A 22,594-nucleotide genomic window follows, 5' to 3' on the forward strand; every position below is an offset into this window, starting at 1 on the left:
CTGACGATGTATAGAATTAGGGTTTCTGTGTGCAGAAACACCTCTAAGTATTATTCCTAAAGGGTATGAGATGTTAGGGGCAAACAGAATCAGGCATCCTGGACACGAAGGACATAGTGACTGGCAGGGGCACATGGTGAGCCATGAGAAGTGGAATTATTCATGACACAAGGTTGGAGCCAAGGCCTTTCTTTAGCTGGGTTACATATTGAAATATCTATTAATACCTTCCAGATACCAAATAATTGGCACATCATTCAGTGAAGATTATGAAATTCAAGTTTAAATTCATCTAGGATCTGATCAAGAGATGGCAATAATTGGTTCTTTTTCTGGGATGGAAGGACAGTGGTAAAGCCACTTGTTGATTTGTTTAAGGTCTTTTGTCCATGCAGGTGCCAATGGACATGTCATCGGACTAGTTCCTTCTGATGTCACCTGATGAGACCAGGATTGCTCAGAGGTTTTTATCAGAAGACCTGGTTTTGGATGACCTATACAGTAGTCTGTAAGACGGAGAGCAGTAGCTACATTTGGGAGAATCTAATAATAATATTTGAATGGTTATGTTCTGATTTAACAATTAAAATTAGGGGAGAGAAAAAAGAGAAGAGGGCCATTATGAGTAGATGGCAAATAGGGATGTTTAGAAAATGAGAAGAATGGTTATAGGCAAGAAGATAAAACAAAACAAAACAGGAACTAGGAAGAGGTCTTGATCTGATATCTTCAGCAGAGGTCATATCCTTTTTTTTGAAGGTGTTGGGTCAGCTCTCTCTATATCTAAAGACCAACTGCTTCCGTAAGATCTGCGAGAATCTTCAGCTTAATATCTCCTACTGAAGTAGCCTTCTGATCGTGTGGAGGACTGAATTGTGACCCAAGGAATGACTCCCTGGCGTTTCACTGCTGTATTTTTTTAAGAGTATCTGATAAGGTCCCTTCTGAAGAGGATCATGAGCTGTGTATTTTTTTATTTCTCTTATGTCTGTGCCCGTGGTCAGAGTCTCCTGGTTGAAACTCATGAAGATGTTATAGGAAGGCAGTACTAACTTGTTGGTGATGAGACTGGGTATAACTACATGTGTCCTTTGTGATATTGTGTCCTATCTTTGTGCAGCAGGTCTAGTATCAGAGGCACCTGAGTGAAAGGGCTTTCGAATGACCAGTTCTCATGTAGATAACGGATAGGTTCCTGAGGGAAGGCTAATGAAAATAACTTTGCCCCCCCCTCCCCAAAGGACGCTGACTTAGGAGTTTCAGAAATTTTTTTTTCTCTTTTAGGGCAGCATATGGAGGTTCCCAGGTTAGGGGCCAAACTGGAGCTACAGCTGCCAGCCTGCCCCACAGCCACAGCAATGCCAGACCCGAGCTGGATCTGTGACCTACACCACAGATCCCAGCAACGCTGGAATCTTAACTGTCTGAGTGAGGCCAAGGATAGAACTCCAACCTGCATCCTCATGGATACCAGTCAGCTTTGTTTCTGCTGAGCCACAATGGGAACTCCTGAAAATTTTGTTAATTGTAATTTAAAGATGCCATTGATTCTTTCAGCTATTATAGAAGATTGTGGCTTCTTTTGCGTAAGGCGATAATGCCTTAGAGATTTCTTTTATAAGGATTCCCATAAACCATGTGCTTTGGTCACGATATAAAAGTGGATATGCCCCACATTAGAAACATGTAATCAAGAAGCTTTTTAGTGACTGTGAAGGATGTAGCTTTTCAGCAAGGAAGTGTTTAAGCCCATGCTAAAAATAAACACACATTAAAATGTATTCAAGTCCAGTAGAGGATGGATGTTGGATAAACATCTGAAGGTGTTTAAATGGTCCTTGAAGATTTAGTTCCTGACCATGTTCATCCTTATAGCTTTTCCAGGATTGTATTGTTAACAGGTGACTCATGACCTCAAAATAGCCTCAGCTGTTTCTACAAAATTTTACCAAAATGTTGATGTAAGGTAGTAACCAATTTGTCTGTGCCACGGTGAGTAATTTCGTAGAGAAATGTAGCTCATATTCATTTGAAATTATCTTGTGTCTCCAAGCCTCCTTATTGGGAGTGTTGGAGACGATCTGAGTGAATGGTACAACTAGTTTTTTTTTTCATTCCTCCTTTTCATGGTCTTAACATTGTTATTTTGTAATGGCCTCTTTGAATCCCTTAAGTGATTGATCCTTTCAGGATTTAATTAGGACCATAACTTTGATGAAGGCTGCCTATTTGGTAGAATGACCTGTTGCAGAATTTCCTTTCTTTCTTTTTGCATCAGCCTCATCCTTTATAATAACCACCTCTCTAGAAAGCATCTCAAAGTTCCTTAACTTGTCCATTTCCGATAGAATTTCCATCAGGAGTCAGACACCCCTTTGAATCTAAAGCACTCAAAAGTCATGTACTATCCCAAAAGCATACTTCTCCCACTTGGCTGGATGACAAGCTCAAATAAGCATACAAAGTTCTACCACCTGAGCTGATTTTGCGTCAATTAGAGAACTCTGTTCTAAAGGAGAACTTAAATTAGTGAATGCATATGCAGCTTGATAATCCCCAGTTTTAATTTGGAGATGCAATCCATCGACAAATAACCTTAGGTCAAAGTTCTCAAAGGGAGTTTATACTGAATTTGAGGGTGATACAGCAAGTTCCAAACTGGATAATCATCAAGTTTCCCTTCCAGTAGCAGCAGGAGTAAAGGTTTGCAGTGGGGAAGAGTAATGTGGGAGGGAGAGTAGCAGAGACTCATGGGAAGTTAATTGACTGGTGAAGACTGTTGTTTACGCTCAGTCCGTAGCAGTGCCTGGACTGTGTGAGGAAGCATGAGATCCAGCAGGGAGCCTGGAACTGATTCTGAAGAAGCTCTGACAAGTTTTGCAGGGACAGCATTGCCCTGAGACAAGGTGGTTAAGCCTTGGCAGCCAGGTAAGGGTGAGGCTATGGTAAGCCATGGGTTTTCTATGGTCTCAATGGAAATTATCTTAAAGTCTCAACTTGTCCAGATGCTCATGTACAAAAAAGTAACAGGTTTTTTGTTTGTTTATTTGTTTTTTGTAGTCAAAGATGCCTGAGGAAGGAGGCTTTTTAAAAAAATTTTAGGTAATTTTTTTTTTAATTAGAGTATATTCGATTTACAGTGTTGTGCCAATTTCTGCTATACAGCAGAGACTCAGTCATATACATATATATATATATATATATATATTCTTTTTCCCATACTCTCTTCCATAATATTCTATCCCAAGAGATAGGACATAGTTGATTACCCATTCTAAATCCTTCAGATTATAGAAGGTTTGTGCTTGGCTTCTCTGAGGAGAGGATCTCTTTCTGAGGCTTTTGCCAATTCATAGAGAGATGTTGCAATTCCAGAAAAATGTGTCACCTATTATCTGGAACATCAGTTAAACCTGGAAATCCCCTAAAGTGTCGTTTTTGTGAGGGGGCTGGGATACGTTTGGATAGTCTTGAGTCTACCAGGAGAGAGTGTTTTCCCCTTCATAGATAACTTGTATCCAATATAATGGATGTTGTTTTGGCAAACCTGTAATTTATTTTGTGAAATATCCTTTTATGCCAAGGCTTATAGCAATTAAAAGAAATTCTCTTTATAGGCTTTATGGTCCTCTGAAAAGAGATCACCTACATACTTACAACTACATCACAGGAGGAGTGAGATAAAATTTTGAGTCTTAATTGAGAATCTGGGAAAAATAGAGGCGGCTTTGGTGAATCCCCAGTACCTATCCAGAGGGAGAGAGAAACGTACTGACTTGCAGGTCTAGAGGCACAATGTAGAAGGTAGATCAGAGTCCACCCCAGTGCAGCAAGTGGGTTCATTTGGAATTGATGATAACATGGTGTTTGGGTTAGATACTACTGGGAAGCAAGGCATCATAATTTTGTTGATTGCCCTGGGGTCTTGAGCAAATCAATATCTCCTCTTATTTGGTTTCTTATTTGGTTTATTACAAAGGCTAGTGTAGGAAATGAAAAGGCCTTTGGATGTAATAAGACTTCTATCTGTAGACTTGAGACCTTCCTTTGCTTCTGGTTTCCGGGGATATTGGGGAAGTTTGCATAACTGTTTGGTTAGATCTGTCTGAAATTTAATAGGTTCTCCTCCAGTGATTTTTCCTGTGTCTGTAAATTTTAACCCATAATGTCTGGTGCCAGATTGTGATAGGCAGAATGAGATACCCTCAAAGATGGGCACATCCCAATCTCTGGCACCTGTGAATAGATTAGGGTCTAAGACTAAGGGAATTACCTTTGCAAGTGGAATTAAGATTAAGATTAAGTGGAATTAAGATTGCTAATCATCTAGCCTGGAGTGGGAAGGAGTCATTATAAGCAGAAGAAAAAGTTCAAGTGAAAGATTTGGAGATGCTACACTGCTCATTTTGAAGGTGGAAGAAGGGGCCATTAGCCACGAAATCTAGGTGGCCTCTAAAAGCTGGAAATTGCAAGGCAATGGACTCTTCCCTGGAGCCTCTTGAAGAAATGCATCTTTGCTGATATCTTGATTTTAGTCCCATAAGGCCCATTTTGGATTCTTAACCTCCAGAATTCTAAAATAAACACAAAGTGTGTGTGTGTGTTAAATATGTACATATGTTACAGAAGCACTTGGACATTGAAATAATCCATATGTCAAGACCTTTATCTAGAATATGGTTCAAATATAATGGAGGAGCAAAGATACATCTGTGCGTATATCAGGCACAGCTTGATTATGGATAGAGGAGTTCTCTGGAACCACAAGAGATAGTCCCTCTGGTTTGCCTTTAATATTGCAACTTCATTTTCAGAGTAAGTCTCTCCTAAGTAAACTTGGAGGATAGTAGGATCACAGGGCAGGAAGAAATGTTTTTCATTCAAGGGCCCAAGGGTTTCAATTAAAGACAGAAAGGCAGGGAAAGCCTGTGTGTTACTTGAAATACCTACCACCTGGGTTTACGTTTACTCCATGGAAGAGGTTGGGCCAAGGGTGGTGGGCGTTAATGAAGAAAGAGTAGCTCTTGGATCCAATAGGAGGCTGACCATTTGTATTTAAAATGAATTCATCTTGAGTGTTTAAAGGTAAGACAGGATATTCAGTACTTTTTCCTTCCTCCAAGCATCCTTATTTGTCTGAATTTGCAGAACTTTTTTCTTTAACGTGGCATTTCTTTTGTTATGTGGGACAGTTTTCTCCCCAGTGTCCTTTTCTCTTTGGTGGCATACAGTATCTATAAGTGTGCTTACTAGTATGTGATCAGTCAGAAAGCAGGCTATTTACCTGTTGGATCTGCAGGACCATAAGTTTATTTTGGCTCCTCTCTCATTTTTGCTGTAAACCCTTTCAAAGTGTTCTCTAGGATGTTATAATTCCAGTAAAATGGTATTTCTTAATTTATGTTTGTAAATTGGTTCTGCAATTGCAGGTGTAATTCCATTGGCAAAATTAGATGGTACTATTGCTGATACCTCAGCACCTTTTTTAACTCCCAAATATTGCTGAAGTCATTTTCTAGTCTATCCTGCAAAGGTCCTACAGTTTCATCTTTTCTCTCTTTGCATGATTGAGTTATGGTCCACTCAATTTTTATTGGAAATGTTCAGCTACGGCTTTTATGAGACTTTGTCCTACTTTTTTGTCCTTTTTTGACTTCCAGGTTTATTGTGGAAAGCGAAAGCCTGTTAGTCTCTTTTTGGGTCAGTCCAATCAGCTATTGCCTTTTAGGATTTAGCATCTGAGGTGTTCCAACCAGCATGCGTTTAAGTTGATAGGGGTCAAGTATCCATGGTTCATATGTACTCAGGATCACTCTGAATTCTTCCAAGAAAAATTGTTCATCTTGTCTAGGTTTAGGGACATCTTGAATTATTGCTTGTAATTCAGCTCAAATCTGAGGTATCAATTCTTGGGTTGCCTGCATACTTGGCTGTGGAAAGGAGAGATCTTTAGAGGCAGCTAGCAATTAGGACATAAGGAGAAGCACTGGGAAAGCCTAGGGGGTATTGAAAAGGGGAAGAGGAAGGGGGAGATGCTGGAGGAGTGGAAGAAATGGGGCCAGGGAACCCTGGACACAGGGAGGCAGTGGAAGACAGGAAAGGGATGGACTTACCAGCAAAATGAGTCTTGTTTTTGCTCAAGTCTGTCAAATTGCTCATTAGCCTTGGCCTAAGATTCCTTTAAAGAAATTCTGGATCAGAATTTCATTTGAAGACTTCTGCATACCCATCAAGAAAGGCTGCTCACCGGGCCTGAGAAATCTTATTCCTGTTTTCAACAAGTCCCTTCTGAAATGAACAGTTTTGTACAAGTCAAATGTTCCCTAGAGTGGCCTCTGAAATCTTGACTCATCCTCGGTGAAGTGATGCCATTTGGAGAGAGAGGCTCAAGAATTAGGGTTGTCCTGAGAGTACAAGGGAAGCAGGAGTTTTTCTTGGAGGAGAGGATTTAGACTTGATGACCCCAAGAGGCCTGACAATGGTTGGCCAAAGGTGACATTTGGGTACTTCATGTATTCAACTCCCAAATAGTTGGCTGCCTATAAAAACAGACCTGCGAGTCTGTGCCTCCTGGCAGGCAGAAACCTGAAGAGAACTCTCTCTCTGGATCAAAGCCAAACTCTCAGGACAAAAAACTAAAATAGAAGCAAGACCTCGTTCATTTTTATCAGGCCACTCACAGCAAAGTTTGTCCAAATAGAAGCAGGTCTGGTGAAACCCTGCAGACTCACTGGTCTGTGACGCTGGCTCGGACAACAGGCTTACAGGGCCTATGCCTGTGTTCTGCCCTGCGATTCTCCTCCACAGTGTTGTTGGGTGGTTAAGTATTGTTATGATGAACAACTCTTTGGGACAGCACGACATCAGCAGAAGCACAAACAAAAGCAAAGAGGGATGAAACACAATTGTCTGCTGAGGATGACAGACGAATGAGAACTGGTAATAAAACTTGGTACCAAACACAAGAAACAGCTAAGGAACTCAAGGAGAGAGAGCAGAGTCCAGCTGGTAGTGATTTACCACAGCTGATGGGCTCAATAAGCCAGAGGCAGCAAGACACAAAGGATAGCCATGGGCACCACACCTGCTTGAAGCCTAGGGTCAGCAGCTACGGGTAGTGTGGATGGTACCTCCGTGGAAAATCCAAGAATACAGCAGAAAGGACAAAGACTACCCAAATGAGAATTCGCAGAGGCATTTGTTCAGAGTTTGCTCTAGTCAGCCACAATCACTTGAGGCTCAAAGATGACAGTGGAGTGCAAGAGCATTATACTCAAAAAATAAAAAAAGGACCATTTTAGGTTTGCTCTGATTGGATGTCATTGGCATGGAGAAACTGAAAATACGCTAACTAGAGGTGGGACATCTTATATGATTGGTTTGGGGCGCAATTTCTCTGACTGGTCCTGAGTGGGAAGCAAAACAGGAACAGAGAATAGGAAACTAGCAGTCCTTGACTTGGTCAAGTTTTGACCTTTCTGGGTTAGTTCCTGCAGAGGTTGTGATTTGGCTTTCCAGGCTGATGGCTGTAGGGGTTGTGGGTCTGAGTCCTGTTGTCATTGACATTCTGGCCATTGTCTGTGTACTCAGGATCTCAGATGGAAGGAGAATATCAAAATAAGGTAGATTAGCACATGGTGAGAGGACCACGGTCTGGGCAAAAACTTCACTCCTGCCTTTTATTGATTATCTTATCGATTGACTGAGGGAGGTGGGAGGCGTTCCTTGTCAAATACTTTCTAACAGTGCAAAATAGCTGGTTAAGATTCTAAAAGATCTACAAATTGTTAATAAGCCTTGGCATAGGTAGTATAGATCCTGATGGAAACCTGATTCGGTCTACTCTGTCTCTTCTCCCTTGTTGTAAACACATAAAGGCAATTCAGCCACCACATCTAAGTCGCTGTCATGCAGCCCTAAAGAGAGGGTCACTATTTCAGGCTGAAAAGTTTTCTGCCTGTAAAAGAGAACATCACCCTCACAATGAGGATAAAATGCTGGTGTCTTTGTTGAACAGATCATGAAATGGAATTACAGTTAAATTTCCTTTAAAGCTGCTACCGGTAGATAAAGGGGGAGGGAAGGGTTCTGAGATCAGTAGGCTAAAAACATAATGTTTGCTCTAACTGGCTGACTAACCTGGCCAACTCCAGCAGGAGAATGTGCTGAGGAAAGAGACAATGAAATGGAATAGAGGTGGAGGGGATTTGTAGAAAATAAAATGCTTGTGTTCCGTCATCTCAGTACATCCCTGTCATGTGGGAATATGTTTAGAAAGATAAACTAAAAGAATAAATGACCCTGCTAAGTAAGAATTTTGTTAAAGTTTTAAAAGTGGAAGGGGAAAAAAAAAAAAAAACCATTCGTTAGGCAGACAGCTGCAGGAAAAGCCTTAGAGCTGGTAAACCAGGCCAATGAAAAACAACTTTGATAAGAGCTGTAATTGCACAGAGTACAGACGGAGAGGAAGTCAGAGATTGCAATCGGTTGTAGAAGGGAGAGTGAGCCCCGTTGCTAATGTGGCAGCCTTGTCCTGCATCCTTTGTGATTAGGATAGGAAACTAAGGTGGGCCAGCTGCTGCCATTTTTCATCTGAAGTTTCAAACAGGGGAAGAGCCATTCACAATCAAGAACTTATCGTGAGTAATGATAGTAGAGCATTAAGAGGGCTTCTATGCTTCAGGCACAATGCTTTAAACTGAGCACTTGAAACACATATTCTCTCATTTAATCCTATGAGTCAGGTATTTTAACACTATTTTACAGATGAGGATATTGAGGTTTAATAAGATTAAATCATCTGCCCAAGTAAACGGTGAATAATTTAAACCCATGGCTCCTTGATCCCAGAGCCATAACTCTTAAATATAGTGGCCATCATCCTTACTTAGGGAGAATTAAGGACCAGTTTACTTGGTTGTTTGTTGGTAGCATCAGGGGAGGTGCAAGGAATGATGCTTAAATCTCTATAACTAGAACATTAAGGGCTGGAATAAAGGCAACAAAGTCTATGTTTTAGAATGTAGAAGAATGTAAATTCTGGTCATGAAATTTACCAAAAAATTGATAATAATGTATTGGATAATGGAGAGACTTCCAAAAAGATCCCTGTAGTTTCTCTTTTTGACTTTGTATTTGAAAATAAAACCTCATGTATAATCTTTGTATGGTACTTATACACATTGATTTTTAAAGGTTTCTACTTTTCTCTAAGTTCTGGAATCTTCACAAATAGTTTTTGTGTTTAGAAAGAATTAAACTAGACACTTAAGGTATCTATGGGGGTACCTACAGTTTGTGCCTGGAGACTGTTACCTGCTCAGTTGGCCAATGTTGCCATCTGCTGGTAGCTTCCTCAAACTGCAGGCACAAGGTTCCAAGGTCCTTACTAATCAGTAGGCATCTTGAGGATGGCTTCCTACAGGGAAATGAATCATGACAGCCCCCAAAATTCACAATGAAAAGCCAAAACATTTTTGGGTCCCAGGAGAACCACCAATTTATTCAAAGAGAATTTTTATTTTGTAGTAGGGAATTGACCATTTAAAAACCTTTCCCTTAGAAATGCCACTATAAAAATCTGCCTGGATCTCTTTGAAGTTCAGTAAATCCTGGCAAGAACTACCTGGAAATTTATGTCCATATTCCAAATTCATGCTTGCCAGTTGGTAAGAGTAATTTATCTGGTGGTTCAATTACATTAATAAGTATTATTCTTCCTTGAAGTATGTAATTTCAGTCACCATTCCCTGCACATTTTGACCTTAGGGTTTTTGTTTGTTTGTTTTTGCCTTTTTTTTTTTTTTTTTTTTTTTTTTTTTTTTTTTTTTTATGGCCATACCTGTGGCACATGGAAGTTCCCAGGCTAGGGGTCGAATCTGAGCTGCAGCTCCCAGTCAATGCCATAGCTACAGCAACACAGGATTCAAGCTGCATCTGCAACCTACACAAGTTTCATGGCAAAGCCAGATCCCTAACCCACTGCCAGGGATCTAACCTTTATCTTCATGGGTACTTGTTGGGTTCAATTTCTGAGCCACAACTGGAACCCCCTTGGTTTTTCTTTTTTAATAAAAAAGTGAAGTTAGGATTTTATCCTGTTTTGCAATGTGGATTTTATGCTCCAGCTTTTGAGGAAAATGGGCCATGTTTCAGAGAGGTGGTAGTTGAAGGGGTTAGGATAGGAGCTCTGAAGAGGTGGCAGGCCAGATGATGGGGTGTGCCAGAGAAGTCACAGGGGGTTGGGTTGGGGGAAGAAGGCTCGCTCAAAAGATCTTGGAACATAGCAGGGGAAACTCAGAGCTATCACGGTCCTTTGAAATGTTGCATAAATAAGTATATTGGTGTGTATTGCCAACGTTAGCCAAACAAGGCGCTAGGAAACTATCACTTGCTAGAAGCCCATTATAACCCATGCTGACATTTAACTGTTGATATTTCCTCAAACAGTTGAGAAAGGGGATCAAGCCATAGATTGCAAGTCAGAGCAAAGGAGGCAATACCTCTGTTGCCTGTCTTTCCTCTGTAACTAGTCACTCTGAAAGGTGGGCCTCTCTACTGAACAAAAGGAGAGGGAGCCTTTTCTGAGTATCCTGTATGCTGGCTTCTGCTCTTTCCTCATCCTCGAACTCTAAATTTTTATTTTATTTTATATATATATTTTTTTCCATATACCCATAGGCCATACCTATGGGTATATGGAAATTCCCAGGCTAGAGGTTGAATTGGAGCTGTAGCTGCTGGCCTACACCACAGCCACAGCAACACCAGATCCAAGCCATGTCTGTGACATACACCTCAGCTCCAGGCAATGCTGGATCCTTAACTCATTGAGTGAAGCCAGGGATCAAACCTGCATCCTCATGGATACTAGTCAGATTCATTTCTGCTGAGCCACGATGGGAACTCCTTTATTTATTTATTTTAAATTGTAACCAGTATGTAATATAACAACCAACACATACATGTTATAAAAGATCATATAACAGAGATTAAAATACTTTACTTTATTTTGTTTTTTGTCTTTTGTTTTTTGAGGGCCACACCCACAGCATATGGAGGTTCCCAAGCTAGGGGTCGAATCAGAGCTACAGCTGCTGGCCTATGTCACAGCAACACCAGATCCGAGCCACATCTGCAACCTATACTACAGCTCATGGCAACGCCAGATCCTTAACCCACTGAGCAAGGCCAGGGATCGAACCTGCAACCTCATGGTTCCTAGTTGGATTGGTTTCCATTGCGCCACAATGGGAACTCCTTTATTTATTTTAAATTGTAACCAGTATGTAGTATAATAACCAATATATACATATTATAAAAGATCATATAACACAGGTAAGAAAATTTTAATTCACAGTATTGTAAATCAACTATACTTCAATAAAAATTTAAAAAAGAAAACATTTAATTAATAACCCATTAAATACCACCTAGATATTAAGGCTGAATATTTTGCCATCCTATGCAAACACATGCATATTATTCTCTCATTCTTTTCATTTTACATAAAATACACTGTGAGAAAAAATACAATGTAGTAATCTGTTTTGCTAGTAGTAGTATATCAGAACCTTAAAATTAATAATTGTAGATTTAGATCAAATTTTTGTGATCACAAAATATTTCATTACACATATGTCCCCTATTGCTGGTTGCTTTAATAGACAACAGCTTTACATCAAATTAAAATTTACTTCTGTTAAGTGGCATTGCTCTGTGAAAATATACACATTTTTAAAGTTTTTAAAAAATTGGCAATTTGTTTTCTAGAAAATGTGAATCAACTTATGCTTTCACTAGCAGTGTGGGGTATTACTAGGTGGATAATATAGTGTTATAGTGTTGCTTTGATTTGTATCTGTTTGACACATATGAGGTTGACCTTTCTTATTTTAGACATTTCCCATTTTTTTTTCTTTTCTGATTTGTCTCAAACAATTTTCCAATATAATGTTTTATCTTTTGTTCATAATATGTTAAAAATACTTCAGAGACTTATTTGCCTTTTAATATTGCTGATAAAATAAGCCTTTTTTTTTGTACTTCACAAGATTTGTATTTTTATTCATTTAAATATAATCAATCATCCTTTTTAAAATTGCTCATTTTGGTATCATGCTTTAAGACACTCTTCCTCAGATCAAGGCACCTTTGCACTCTGTTTCCTTTTAAACAGTTATTTTTTGACATTAAAATTGTTAATTCACCTAGAATTTATTTTCATTTACATTTAAGAGAAGGATTTAACACCTTTTCTCCCTAAGTCACTGGCTGAGATACCACTTAAATGATCCCAGAGAATTTGGATATTCTTTAAAGTCTCATGCCTTTCAAGTGCTGACTGGACTCTGGTGGCAGATTTGGGATGATGTGAACAGCAAGCTCAGAGGCCAGTTAAAAAAACAAACTGTCGTGTAGTGAGAGAGACAGAAGCAGTAACTCAGTATTTCATGGTCCTCATTTCTCTGTCATTAAATATAAGGAGAATTACTATTGATGAATTGGGGCATAGCTACATTACACTTATAAATATTTAAATAAGAAAAGCAAGGGGGAAATCTACTGCAGGCAGTGAGTTCATAGCTGAGGAGTCAGAAGGAAGCCTGCCTGATGTGCAGGTGGGGGACTTCTGAGGGGAACCTAGAATGCATTAGGAAGGACACCTTGATGGATGGCAGAGGCTGGTCTCCTTCCTGGGTCTGTACAAAGCAATGCATTAGGATATGATGAGATTTGTAGGGCTTACGGTTTTCAAGGTACCACAAAGTGATTTGGTATGGCAGACTATTTTCAGCAGCATTAGTCATCATTATTATCATGATCATCATCTGCAGGAAAAAAAAAAAAACAGTTTGAAAGTTAGAGGTTGTATTTGAGGATGATCATGTCATTGAACTTGAAAAAAGGGCTTGTCTGCTTTCTGATTTTGTAATTGAGACCATTTCTAGGTCCAGGTGTATCTTTCGAAGAGATGTTCGGACTCATCTCTTCCTTTCCCTGGCTTCTGTTTGCTTGGGTTGGGAACAGGGAGTTGCCTGGATTCTGCAGCTTTGGGCTTGGTTAGCCTCATATTCAGGTCTGTCTCACTCAGGTTATTAAATATCAAGGAACTATGTAAACCAGGCTTTATAGAGCAGGTTGGATCGATGAGGAGGCACAGCCAAGGTACTAGTAATAGTTATAACAACAGTGACTGCATTTATGGAGTATCTAGTGCATGCCAGACAATGTTCCTTGTCCTCGGCACCAGCAATATTCCTGTTATTAGTAGCTGAGGCTCCCAGTTGAGGGATCTGCCTCCTACAGAGGGATCTGCCTTCTCCCCAGGAAGGGAAGAAGGGATGGAGGTGCTACTTTTGGATGAATTTCCTAAGTATAAAGAGGGCTCATTGATACCATATCCCTCCTGTGTTAAATGCTGAGCTAGGAATCAAAGAGGCAGCTTTAAGTTGGCTTGGCTGACCCTCCTGCATAGGTACACTCCTAACTATGTTATCGTTAAGTGTCTTTTAGATGATTCCTGCTTGTCTCTTTACCCTTATATCCATCCTACTCACCTTCACTGGATTAATATTCCTCAAAGGCCTGGGATTTGCTATCCTCTTATTTGTCTCCCCTGGGATGTTTGTCAAACATGAAGATGCCTGAGCTCATTTTTAGCTTTAGGGCCCTGGGTGAGCCAATTAAATACTGGAGCACTGCATCTCTACATTGATGTATAAGATTGTGTGCAGATCTTATCAAAGTGCAGATTCAGACTCAAGAGGTCTGAGGGGGTCCTGAAGCTGCATTTCTCTGAGCTTCTGTAGGGTGTTGCTGTTATCAACCCACAGATCACACTTTGGGTAGCAAAGGGCTAGAACATCTAAACTAGTTATTCTGGCATTTTAGTCCTTCTGTATATTTGACCTCTCCTTAGCTCTCCAAAGGACTCCTCTGGCACCCTTCCAAACTCCTCTGATGCAGTCGCACACGTTTCTGGAATATCCTCTGATAGGGCCTCATAGATTGAACTTTGCTCCAGGTTACCACTACGGCTATTCTTTCCCATTCCCATTTGCCAAAAACAGATCCCTCTTGGAGGACCTTCCCAGGGAAGGTTGTGGGTGAGGCTCTTCCCAACAGCTCTACCCTCTAACATCCCTGGAACATCAGAATGCCAATCATCTGCCCTTGGCATTGGATTAGGGGCAGCAAGCCCTCCAATCTCACTCTCGGATTTAAGGATATAGGAGGGGTTGTGTTAATTAAACTAGGCTTGCTTTATTTCTCACTTGTTATCAGACAGGAGCCAAGGAGCCAAGGCTGTGTTGACCCAGACTTATTTCAGAAGCCAAAGCTGTGTTTACTATCCCTGCAGAAGCACAGAGTACCCATGCTGGTGGTTACCTCTGACTTGAGCAGATCATTCAAATTAATCCTAGGAATGGCGTAGGGGGGAAGCCTACTGAAGTGACCCCACCCCTCTAAGGTGGACATAACCACATCTGCCCCTCTCCTCAAAGTAGAGGAAAATGTTCATACTTTTACTCAGTTTTCCTTGGCCTTACACTTCCAAACTGACTTACATGGATCTGTATTTTCCCCGTTGGAACTTCCTGGATGTCTTCGTTCCATCTTGGTAGAAGGCAAGCGCCGAAGCCTTTGCCCTTAATCCTTAGTTATATACTTTCAGTCTGTCCTTGGGTCTATGAAGGTGATGAACATTACACAGCAGGAGGAAATACTCTAAAATATGGATCCTGATATAATGCATGGCAAGGGGAACACAGTGGACTTGGCACTATGTAAATCTGGAAAGAAATTCTTAGATATCCTTTGATGTAGAACTTAAGAGTGTCATAACGTTACCTGGTTCTTCTCACAGAGCTGTTTTTTCTTTCTTTCTTTCTTTCTTTCTTTCTTTCTTTCTTTCTTTCTCTTCCTTTCTTTCCTTCTTTCCTTTCTTTCCTTCTTTTCTTCTTTCTTTCTTTCTTTCTTTCTTTTTCTTTTTCTTTTTCATTTTTGTCTGCTCTGTGGCACATGGAGTTCCTGGGCCAAGGATCAGATCCAAGCCACAGTTGTGACCAAAGCTGCAGCTGCAGCAACTCCAGATCCTTAACCCACTGGGCTGGGCCAGGGATTGAACCTGTGTCTCAGTGCTCCCAATATGCTGCTGATCCCATTGTACCACAGTGGGAACCCCCAGAGCTGTTTTCTTTTTGCACTTTTTCTGGAGGTGTAAATATCTTCAAAGAAGAAAATCCTGAATCTCTTCCAAGCACTATATTGATGGGTACTGTACTTCTATGCGTTAAACAGACTTGCCCAATATTGAGCTCCATATTCCTACTTTATTTCTTGAAATAAGTTTTACTGGAATATAGTTGACTTAGAAAGTTCTGTGAGCTTCAGGTGTACATCAAAGTAAATCAGTTATACATATACATATATCCATTCTTTTTCAGATTCTTTTCCCATATAGGTTTTTACCCAGTATAACACAGGACAATCTACTCCATAGTCTGACTTTTAATGTGGACACAAAAATGTATCGTTTAGATAGTATCAGGCTTAAGCCAGACAGAAATTTACTTTGGTATTTAGGAGCCATAGATTTGGAGTCTTTGTTGTTTTACACTATTTTAGTGCTTGTTATGGATTTTGGAATAATATTTCACGTTCTAGGAGTAGCTTTTATCCAATGATGAGACTTCTGTTTTTCAACACTTTCCCCCTAAATCTTTTAAGGTCAAAAATCATGAATAAACCCATGCTTGATAGACTGAAAGGTTTTAGCTTCAGAGAGTTGTTAGTTGGCTTCAAACTGGAGCAGACTTTCAGTTCTCTTACTTGCAAGTTATTGATAAAATTGCACACCACTGGCTGCAGACTAATGAATATATTCATGGACCATGGAGCATGGCTTGGTATTTAGAGGAAGCTAAAATGTGACTTTAAAAAAAATAAATTGTGTTGGGTGTCTTATTTATAATTGAATATTTTAAATAAATAATTAAGAATATGTGCCATTGTATTTTTGATTCCAGATTACGTGTAAAAAATGCAAATAATAAATGACAAATCGCAAATGATATTCTTCGGCTATTCAGTTTAAGCCATTTTTACTAATGCTAATCATACCACAGATGAAGTATTTATAAAAATTAAGAGGTTTAGTATGGTAACTGATTAAATCATAACCTTTATACTAACAGAAAAGCTAGGGAAATTATAAACTGTGAATGTCTCAGGGATTAATGATCTACAGTTCTGATAATAACTCATGGTGGGGAGTAGGAAACCTCTAGATTTAATGACCATTTCTATAGAGTGCAGTTTGAAATTTTTTTTTTTTTTTTTTTTTTTTTTTTTTTTTTTAGTAAACAAGTTCAACTTTTTAAATGTCCAATTTAATTCTCCCACTCAAGGGGAAAGCACAGAGCCCTTCCTTTCCTGAAGGCAGCTCTTAAAGAGAAGCAAGATGGTGAACTTAGAGCAAGACTGAGTCTATAATTGATCTGAACCCCAACTATTTTTTTTAATTACTTGATGAATTTTATTATATTTATAATTGTACAATGATCATCACAACTCAATTTTATAGCATTATCATCCCAAACCCCCAGTGTGTCCCGCAACCCCCCAATCTATCTCATTTGGGAAATACAAGTTTTTCAAAGTCTGTGAGTCAGTATCTGTTCTGCAAAGATGTTCGTTGTGTCCTTTTTTAGATTCCACATGTGATATATATGATGTTGGTGTCTCACTGTCTGGCTGACTTCATTTAGCATGATAACTTCTAGGGCCATCCATGTTGCTGCAAATGCCTTTATTTCTTTCCTTTTAATGGCTGAGAAATATCCCATTGTGAATATGTACCACATCTTCTTTATCCACTCCTCTGTCGATGGACATTTAGGTTGTTTCCATGTCTTGGCTACTGCAAATAGTGCTGCAGTGAACATCAGAGTACATGTGTCTTTTCGAGTCATGGTTTTCTCTGGATAGAGACCCAGGAGTGAGATTGCTGGATCAAATAGTAATTCTATTTTTAGTTTTCTGAGGAATCTCCATACTTTTTACCACAGTGGTTTCACCAATTTACAGTCCCAATAACAGTAATAGGATTCCCTTTTTTCCACACCCTTTCCGGCATTTATTGTTTGTAGACTTTTTGATGCTGGCCATTCTGGCTGCTTTAAGATGGTACCTCGTAGTGGTTTTAATTTGCATTTCTCATTATTAGAGATGTTGAACATCCTTTAATGTGTTTTTTGGCCATCTGTATGTTTTATCTGAAGAATTGTCTGTTTAGATTTTCTGCCCATTTTTTGATGGGGTTGTTTGTTTTTGGCTATTGAGTTGCAGAAGGTGGTTATAAATTTTGGAGATAAATCCCTTGTCAGTCACTTCATTTGCAAATATTTTCTTCCATTCTGTGGGTTGTCCTTTTGTTTTGTTTAGGGTTTCCTTTGCTGTGCAGACACTTTTAAGTTTGATTGGGTCCCATTTGTTTATTTTTGTTTTTATTGTCATTACTCTAAGAGGTGAATCTGAGAAGATGTTGCTGTCATTTAGGTCAGAGAGTGTTTGGCCTCTGTTTTCCTCTAAGAGTTTTATAGTATCTGGTCTTATATTTAGGTCTTTAATCCATTTCATGTTTACTTTTGTGTATGGCCAACTATTTCTTGGGATGATGAATTGAATACTTTTATCTGGTCTTATATTTAGGTCTGTAATCCATTTCATGTTTACTTTTGTGTATGGCCAACTATTTCTTGGGATGATGAATTGAATACTTATATCCTGATAATGAATATAATGTCTGTGATAGGAGAGTTATTCTTTTTGAAGAGTCCTTTCAAAGGAGAACCTTAGTAACCTGAGTCTACGTCATCCATTCACAGAGATCAGCAGGCAATTGCCATCCTAGACGCCAAATGGAGAAATGCCCACACTGTGAACCCCAATGAGGTGGCATCTTACACACAGCTTATTTTTAACTTAAAGGAATTTGGTGTGTCATCACCAAGTCAGCAGATTCCAATTCTCCAGCTTGTTATAATTATTCATGGGAAACCCTTACCAAGAGCTTTGATAAATGATCATCTTAAATACTACCATCCTAAATACCACCAAATCCAGCGAGACATGTAGGTCAGTGTGATGACTGGCTTGCCCAGCGTGTCGGTATCATTACAGACCCGGTTCAGTGAAGGTCATTTCAATCATCTGCTGGTCATTTATGTTTCTTTCTTTGATAAATACATTTTGAAGATGCAGCTTAATTATTACCAAACTGGGAGCTATACTGATAGATATCAAAATAACATTATTTATTTATTTATTTTTGTCTTTTTAGAGCTACACCCATGGCATATGGAAGTTCCCAGACTAGGGGCTGAATCAGAGCTGCAGCTGCCGGCCTATGTCACAGCCGCAGCAATGCAAGATTCGAGCTGCATCTGCAACCTACTCCACAGCTCAGGGAACACCACATCCTTAACTCATTGAACAAGGCCAGGGGTTGAAGCCGTGTCCTCATGAATACTAGTCAGGTTCATTACCACTAGAGCCACAACGGTACCTCCAACTGAAATAACTTTAAAAATTCCAGTTTGAGGTGATGGCTGCTTAGTGTTTCCTGGACATATACCTTCTTAGGACATTTTCTGGGAATTTGATATGTGGACAATTTTACAAAGATAAATTTGAGGAGACAGCTTAAAATGGGCATGTACCTTTCCTGCACTGATTGATTTTTTTTTTTTTTTTTGTCTGTGCTCTTTCTTCAATCTACAAGGGTACATTCTCACTAAAATTTATCAGCTCCTGAAATCATTTATCCAGTTAGAATTCAGCTTTGTGTAAATTTCAGTCTTCAAAATCTTGACTCATTCCATGTTGAGAAAACTTGCAAGCTGAAATTTTTTAAAAGAGAATGTTATTAGTTTAATGGTAATATATTCATCATTTTAATTTAAAGTATTGTTATTTATAGACCAGGTTGATGTTTTAAATTTGTGGTGATGATAATGAGAGAACTCTATGGAAATTTTGGTGTTGCTATTTATCAATCTTACTGTATTGTTTCCACTTCATCAGCTACAGTAACATATATTCAATAACCTAATCCTCTCCCTCACTGTGGAAACCTATGGATGACTTTGCATCTGTGTTTGTTCCGTCTGGATCCTCATTTAGACAACTGGGTAACGTCTAAAGTCTCTCAACCTTTTTCTGAGGGGGAAATGGCATTAATTTTCAGCTTCTTTCTAAACAGTAGAGTAGTGAATATCATAGAGAGAGGTGGCTATTATTCAAGGACTCTTCTCCTGCTGAGAATCGTGGAGATCTAGAGAGGAGTTTGTGACTGTAGAAGCCAATGTACCAATTAGGAAAGAGTTTAACTCATCATAGGAACCAACATTTTGGAGGCCAGCTTTTTACTAAGTATTTTTAAGAGGATATTTCAATTTAAAAAGATAGATTTTTTTCATATATAACACCTAAGCCTTTCCTTTCATTTGTATATCTAATTGAAAATCAGTCAACGCCTATGAATTTTTTTTGGCAAACTACTAACTGTATATGAAATAAGCAAGGTGGGACAGATACTTCACTTTCTTTGCCTGCTTTTAAGTTAGATGATCTCAGTTCTCTCCTACTGCCTGAATATTTCCGTAGAGTTTACATTCCAATGTCTTTAGAGCCTTGGTTTAGAATTAGTTGTTTTCAACCTCAACTGACCAATTGATTCAAAGAAGGAAGGCTTTAAAAAATCTTGTGCTGATGCTTCCTAACTCAGATTGCCAGATTTAATAAATGAAAATATAGGATGCCCAGTTAAATTTAAATTCCAGATAAACAACAAATAATTCTTTATAGGTTTGTTAAATAATGTGTCGAATTTTATTTGGCAACCTTACCTGTAGTATGTGTGTGTATAACTTTGTGACTCATTTATTTTGTAACTAAAAATTTGTGCCTCTTAATCTCCATCACCTATTTCTTTCCTCTTCCTACATCCCTCCACTCTGACAACCACCTATTTGTATTCTGTATTTGTGATTGTTACTTTGTAGTTATGTGGGTTCATTTTTTGTGTTTTTAGATTCCACATATAATTGAAATTATCACTGTATTTGTTTTTCTTTGTCTGACCTATTTCATTTAACATAATATACTCTAGACCCATCCACATTGTCACAAATAGCAATATTTCATTCTTTTTTAATGGTTGAATAATATTCCACTATGTGTGTGTGTATGTGTACACCACATCTTCTTTATCCATTCATCTGTCGATGGACACTTAGGGTGCTTCCATATCTTGGCTATTGTAAATAATGGAAATAATAATAGGCATTATTATTGGAAATAATAATGCCTTGAACATACAGGTGCATTTATCTTTTCAAATTAGTGTTTTAGTTTTCTTCAGATAAATACCCAGGTGTGGGATTGCTGAATCATGTGGTAGTTTTATTTTTAATTTTTTGAGGACTCTTCACACTATTTTCCATAATGGCTGTACCAATTTACATTCCCACCAATAGTGCATGAGGGTTCCCTTTTCTCCACATCCTCACCAACACTTGTTATTTCTTATCTTTTTGAGGATAGCCATTCTAACAGGTGTGAGGTGATATGTCACTGTGGTTTTGGTTTGCATTTCCCTGACGATAAGTGAGGTTGAGCATCATTTCATGTGCCTGTTGGCCATCTCTATGTCTTCTTTGGAAAAATGTCTATTCAGGTCCTCTGCCGAATTTTAAATTGGATTGTTTGTTTGTTTTATTTGACCTGGGGTGAGTTTTGGCCATTGGTGTTTTCATATTTTCCTCAGGGGAATATGTGCAGTGACTTGGGAACGATCGGCCCGGATGAACAGTGTTTGACAAATGGCAGTGGACATAGGAATCAACAGTAGGGTTTATGAAAATGCATCTTCTCTATTCCCCTCCAGTGTAGTTCACCTGGATGGAGTTGAGGACCCCAAACAAGTATCCTAGTTAATTCTCTTGCAGGTGGTTTGTGGACCACACATTGTGCCCAGACTCTTGTTTTTGGGTGTATTACTAAACACTGGTGTTTCCCTTTCTTTAAAATAATTTAATGGCACACTTTTATGTTATTTTAAAGAAATTCAGAATAATAAAATCACAGGGTATAGCATAACACCCTGGAGATGAATGAATACTTCTTGTTGTATATTAGAATCAGGGATATGGATTTATTTTCCTTTATTAGAATGAGGGCTATGGATTAGAATGATGTTTTTCAGAAGAAAACAAAAAATCAATGTGGATTATGTTCTGTAGTTTAGTATCATTTCTTATGTAACAAATTAAAGACATTTGTCTTCTGAATTGGAAAACAAGTCTTGGTGATGACGGTTAACTTTAAGGACCCTCCCTCAGTAAAGGACTCTGATCTTTGGTAACTGAAGAGAGTGACCTTAGGAGGCATGAAACATGGGGAAGTGACACTTACAATCTGGGACTGGTTATAAACTCATGCTGAGCAAGGTGTCTGTGAGAAATCATTCTATGAGGTTAATAGACTGATTTTTTTAAAGATTATGTACAAGGAAAAATTGTGTAGTTCATTAACGCTGTTAGTGCTGAGGGTTGGTTTTTTCTCTATTTCTAATGTGGTTTCAGTAATAAAGAGAGCAAAAGACATTCTTATTTCAACCTCTTTGTTTTGGTAATTTCTGAGTTCCAAATCGATATTTTTTTCCTAAGACTTAAAAGAATACCCAGGGAAGTAAATATTATGCTTTATTTGCAAGGGTCATTTAAAACTGATGGGAACCTCTATTGCTGTTAACGATCCAAAGTAATTTTTTATGGGTGTGATTTTTCCCATGATCTATGAATGCATTATTGATTAATTACAAAGCCCATTTTATATTAGCAAACAATCCCGTATGGGCTCGTTGACCCCAAATCCCTTTCCACGTTTCTTTTAGGTAGCATGGCCTGTGGTAGGTTGACTTCTTTTGTCCCAGATTTTCTCCAAATGTGGATACATCTTTGGCAATATTTCCTAAGTTTCACTATTTAAAACTATTTCAGCAAAACAGAACTATTTCAGCAAAACTGAAAAATTTCTGTTTGTTTTTTGTTACAAACATTTACTAGCTCATCTATTGGGTCAGCCTGTCTCTAGGTTTGTAGGATTCTGAATCTGTAGATTAAAAGGCCGCTCTTATTCCGAGAAGAACTGCAATGGCTTTCAAGTCCGAGTTGAATTTGCTTTCACTCTGAATCTGTAAACTCTGTCACTGGTGCTAGTAACTCAGGTTTTCAGTGGCTGCAATGACCTCAGATACATTTTTGTTGTTAATCACTTTAAGTATAGGAAGTTTTATTTGGTTGTTCAACATTTTTTAAAACTTTTTTAAGTTGACATATAGCTCATTTACAATATTGTGTTAGTTTCAAGTGTACAGCAAAGTGATTCAGTGATATATATATATAAACACACACACATATGTATTTTCAGATTCTTTTCCATTATAGGTTATTGTAAGATATTGAGTATAGATCCCTGGGCTATACTTGTCATTGACCTATTTTATGTATAGTAGTGTGTATAGGTT

At 38.7% G+C, this 22,594-nt stretch overlaps 1 protein-coding gene across 4 annotated transcripts in view; it reads left to right on the forward strand.

The window, feature by feature from the left end:
* The window catches only part of GRM8 (glutamate metabotropic receptor 8), a 795,220-nt gene that overhangs the window by 425,813 nt on the left and 346,813 nt on the right, over positions 1 to 22,594 (forward strand). For 2 of the 4 annotated variants that reach the window (XM_085005941.1, XM_085005942.1), the window contains exon 1: positions 2,792 to 2,928. The exons of the other annotated variants lie outside the window; for them this stretch is intronic. The gene's annotated coding sequence lies outside the window, so the exon portion shown is untranslated. Of the gene's footprint in view, positions 1 to 2,791; positions 2,929 to 22,594 lie in introns of those variants that run through there. 4 annotated transcript variants of the gene reach the window in all.

This window comes from Sus scrofa, chromosome 18 (assembly GCF_054392235.1).
Source record: "Sus scrofa isolate SSC_HxYL_T2T_F1_AM1 chromosome 18, Sscrofa_HxYL_maternal_Yorkshire_Landrace_v2.0, whole genome shotgun sequence".
NCBI lineage: Eukaryota > Metazoa > Chordata > Mammalia > Artiodactyla > Suidae > Sus > Sus scrofa.